The 4,928-nt window shown below is 35.9% G+C and overlaps 2 non-coding genes across 2 annotated transcripts; one reads left to right on the forward strand and one right to left on the reverse strand.

The window, feature by feature from the left end:
* The first annotated feature begins 227 nt into the window (after nucleotides 1–227).
* On the forward strand, nucleotides 228–335 carry LOC148564569 (small nucleolar RNA R71). The gene has a single exon (XR_015883959.1). It is a non-coding gene; the product is annotated as a small nucleolar RNA R71 (small nucleolar RNA).
* Nucleotides 336–4,181: 3,846 nt separating this feature from the next.
* LOC148564570 (small nucleolar RNA R71) lies at nucleotides 4,182–4,289 on the reverse strand. Its single transcript, XR_015884786.1, has one exon. It is a non-coding gene; the product is annotated as a small nucleolar RNA R71 (small nucleolar RNA).
* Nucleotides 4,290–4,928: the final 639 nt, after the last annotated feature.

A 4,928-nucleotide genomic window follows, 5' to 3' on the forward strand; every position in this document is an offset into this window, starting at 1 on the left:
TTCAGAGTATCAACCTCAAGAACTCCTTTCTTCTGAGTCATCCCATTATTCACAGGATTTCTTTCAAAAGTGTACATGAACTGGTTATTTGCAACTATTTCAATGAGTTCCTGGGCTTCTTCTGGCGTCTTCTTCAGTTAAAGAGATCCACCAGTAGAGTGGTCCAATGACATCTTGGACAATTCAGACAGACCATCATAGAATATACATAGGATGCTCTATTCTGAAAGCATGTCAGAAGGACACCTTCTGATCAATTGCTTGTATCTTTCCCAAGCTTCATAAAAGGATTCACCTTCCTTCTGTTTGAAGGTTTGGACTTCCACTCTAAGCTTGCTCATTGATGAGCGGATAATTTATACGCTTTTTGGCAGTGTTTTTAGTATGTTTTTAGTAGGATCTAGTTACTTTTAGGGATGTTTTCATTAGTTTTTATGTTAAATTCACATTTCTGGACTTTACTATGAGTTTGTGTATTTTTCTGTGATTTCAGGTATTTTCTGGCTGAAATTGAGGGACTTGAGCAAAAATCAGATTCAGAGGTTGAAGAAGGACTGCTGATGCTGTTGGATTCTAACCTCCCTGCACTCAAAGTAGATTTTCTGAAGCTACAGAACTTAAAATGGCGCGCTTCTAGTTGCGTTGGAAAGTAGACATCCAGGGCTTTCCAGCAATATATAATAGTCTATACTTTGGCCGAGTTTAGACGATGCAAAAGGGCGTTGAACGCCAGTTTTACGCTGCAGTCTAGAGTTAAACGCCAGAAACACGTCACGAACCAGAGTTGAACGCCAGAAATATGTTACAACCTGGCGTTCAACTCCAGAAAGAGCCTCTGCACGTGTAACATTCAAGCTCAGCCCAAGCACACACCAAGTGGGCCCCGAAAGTGGATTTATGCATCAATTACTTACTTCTGTAAATCCTAGTAACTAGTTTAGTATAAATAGGACTTTTTACTATTGTATTAGACATCTTATGATCTGGGGGATCATCTTTTGATCATTTTTAGATCTCTAGACCTCCATGGGAGGCTGGCCACTCGGCCATGCTTACCTTGAATTCACTTATGTATTTTTCAACGGTAGAGTTTCTGCACTCCATAGATTAAGGTGTGGAGTTTTGCTGTTCCTCATTATTTAATGCAAAGTACTACTGTTTTATATTCAATTCAACTTATTTCGCTTCTAAGATATTCATTCGCACTTCAACATGAATGTGATGAACGTGACAATCATCATCATTCCCTATGAACGCGTGCCTGACAACTTCTTCCGTTCTACCTTCGATTGAATGAGTATCTCTTGGATCTCTTAGTCAGAATCTTCGTGGTATAAGCTAGATTGATGGCGGCATCCATGAGAGTCCGGAAAGTCTAAACCTTGTCTGTGGTATTCCGGGTAGGATTCTGGGATTGAATGACTGTGACGAACTTCAAACTCGCGAGTGCTGGGCGTAGTGACAGACGCAAAAGGAGGGTGAATCCTATTCCAGTATGATCGAGAACCTCAGATGATTAGCCGTGCTGTAGAGCATTTGGACCATTTTCACAAGAGGATAGGATGCAGCCATTGACCACGGTGATGCCTCCAGATGATTAGCCATGTAGTGACAGCGCATCGGACCATTTTCACAGAGAGGATGAAAAGTAGCCATTGACAATGGTGATGTCCTTACATAAAGCCAGCCATGGAAAGGAGTAGGACTAATTGGATGAAGACAGCAGGAAAGTAGAAGTTCAGAGGGACGAAAGCATCTCTATACGTTTATCTAAAATTCTCACCAATGATATACATAAGTATTTCTATCTTTATTCTCTGTTTATTTCTTATCTATTTTCGAAAACTCCATAACCATTTGATATCCGCCTGACTAAGATCTACAAGATGACCATAGCTTGCTTCATACCAACAATCTCCGTGGGATCGACCCTTACTCACGTAAGGTTTATTACTTGGACAACCCAGTGCACTTGCTGGTTAGTTGTATCGAAGTTGTGAATGAAAAAAAAATGATTTATTAAGACGTGCGTACAGAGTTTTTGGCGCCGTTGCCGGGGATTGTTTGAGTTTGGACAACTGACAGTTCATCTTGTTGCTCAGATTAGGTAATTTTCTTTTTGTTTTATTTTCAAAAATTTTTATTATGTTCTTCAGAATTTTTAAGAATGAATTCTAGTGTTTCATGAGGCATGTTGAATCCTGACTGGCTGTAAAGCCATGTCTAAATTCATTTGGACTGGGGCTTCCAACCCAACATTATCAAGAGCAAGCTAGTTGTTGCTAATCCACCTGCTGCTGTTCCTGATCCACCTGATTTACATGCTAAAGCTTGACTGGCTATTAAGCCATGTCTAACCCTCAGATTGGAGCTTTAGACTAGGAATGCAAGATTCCTGGAATTTATATTAAAAATTTTGGAATCCTTATTTTTTTCTTTTTCACAAATAAATTTCGAAAAATACCAAAAAAAAATCATAAAATCATAAAAATAAAAAATATTTTGTATTTCTTGTTTGAGTCTTGAGTCACTTTCAAGTTTGGTGTCAATTGCATTTTTTCTAAAAATACTTTGCATTTTTCGAAAATTCATGCATTCATGCATTGCATTCATCATGATCTTCAAGTTGTTCTTGGCCAGTCTTCTTGTTTGATCTTCATATTTTCTTGTTTTGTGTCTTTTCTTATTTTTCATATGTATTCTTGCATTCATAGTGTCTATACATGAAAAATTTCTAAGTTTGGTGTCTTGCATGTTTTCTTTGCATTGAAAATTTTTCAAAAATATGTTCTTGATGTTCATCATGATCTTCAAAGTGTTCTTGGTGTTCATCTTGACATTCATAGCATTCTTGCATGCATTCATTATTTTGATCCAAAATTTTCATGCATTGCATCATTTTCATGTTTTTCTCTTTCATAATTAAAAATTCAAAAATAAAAAAAATATCTTTCCCTTTTTTCACTCATAAATTTCAAAAATTTGAATTGACTTTTTCAAAACTTTTTAAAAACTTAGTTGTTTCTTATGAGTCAAATCAAATTTTTAATTTAAAAATCTTATCTTTTTTTAAAATCTTTTTCAAAAATCATATCTTTTTCACTTTTCTTATTTATTTTCGAAAATTTTTAAAATATTTTTCAAAAAAATCTTTTTCTTATCTTTATCTCCTAATTTTCGAAAATAACATCATCAATTAATGTTTTGATTCAAAAATTTCAAGTTTTTTACTTGCTTGCTAAGAAAGATTCAAACTTTAAGTTCTAGAATCATATCTTGTGATTTCTTGTGAATCAAGTCATTAATTGTGATTCTAAAAATCAAATCTTTTTCAAAAAAACTAATTTCAATCATATCTTTTCAAAAATATCTTCTTATCTTATCTTTTTCAAAAATTTGATTTTAAAATATCTTTTCTAACTTATTATCTTCTTATCTTTTCAAAAAATTGATTTTCAAAATTTGTTTCAACTAAATAACTAACTTTTTGTTTGTTTCTTATCTTTTTCAAAACTACCTAACTAACTCTCTCTCTCTGAGTTCAGATTTTCTCTTCTTCTTTTCTTCTACTCACATAAGGGAACCTCTATACCTAGGCAAAAAGGATTCCTATTATTATTATTATTTTTCTGTTCCCTCTTTTTCATATGAGCAGGAGCAAGGACAAGAACATTCTTGTTGAAGCAGATCCAGAACCTGAAAGGACTCTGAAGAGGAAACTAAGAGAAGCTAAATTACAACAATTCAGCAAGCACCTTTTAGAAATTTTCGAACAGGAAGAGGAGATGGCAGCCGAAAATAATAATAATGCAAGGAGGATGCTTGGTGACTTTACTGCACCTAATTCTAATTTACATGGAAGAAGCATCTCCATCCCTACCATTGGAGCAAACAATTTTGAGCTTAAACCTCAATTAGTTTCTCTAATGCAACAAAATTGCAAGTTTCATGGACTTCCATCTGAAGATCCTTTTTAGTTCTTAACTGAATTCTTGCAGATCTATGATACTGCTAAGACTAATGGAGTAGATCCTGAAGTCTACAGGCTCATGCTTTTCCCTTTTGCTATAAGAGACAGAGCTAGAGTGTGGTTGGACTCTCAACCCAAAGATAGCCTGAACTCTTGGGATAAGCTGGTCACGGCTTTCTTAGCCAAGTTTTTTCCTCCTCAAAAGTTGAGCAAGCTTAGAGTGGATGTTCAAACCTTCAGACAGAAAGAAGGTGAATCTCTCTATGAAGCTTGGGAGAGATACAAGTAACTGACCAAAAAGTGTCCTTCTGACATGCTTTCAGAATGGACCATCCTGGATATATTCTATGATGGTCTGTCTGAATTAGCTAAGATGTCATTGGATACTTCTACAGGTGGATCCATTCACCTAAAGAAAATGCCTGCAGAAGCTCAAGAACTCATTGACATGGTTGCTAATAACCAGTTCATGTACACTTCTGAGAGGAATCCTGTGAGTAATGGGATGCCTCAGAAGAAGGGAGTTCTTGAAATTGATACTCTGAATGCCATATTGGCCCAGAATAAAATATTGACTCATCAAGTCAATATGATTTCTCAGAGTCTGAATGGAATGCAAGCTGCATCCAACAGTACTCAAGAGGCAACTTCTGAAGAAGAAGCTTATGATCCTGAGAACCCTGCAATAGCAGAGGTAAATTATATGGGTGAACCTTATGGAAACACCTATAACCCCTCATGGAGAAATCACCCAAATCTCTCATGGAAGGATCAACAAAAGCCTCAACAAGGCTTTAATAATGGTAGAAGAAACAGGTTTAGCAATAGCAAGCCTTTTCCATCATCCACTCAGCAACAGACAGAGAACTCTGAACAAAATACCTCTAATTTAGCAAACTTAGTCTCTGATCTATCTAAGGCCACTGTGAGTTTCATGAATGAAACAAGGTCTTCCATT

The sequence above is a fragment of the Arachis ipaensis genome, chromosome B5 (assembly GCF_059453495.1).
Source record: "Arachis ipaensis isolate K30076 ecotype BB chromosome B5, ASM5945349v1, whole genome shotgun sequence".
In the NCBI taxonomy this organism is placed as follows: Eukaryota; Viridiplantae; Streptophyta; class Magnoliopsida; order Fabales; family Fabaceae; genus Arachis; species Arachis ipaensis.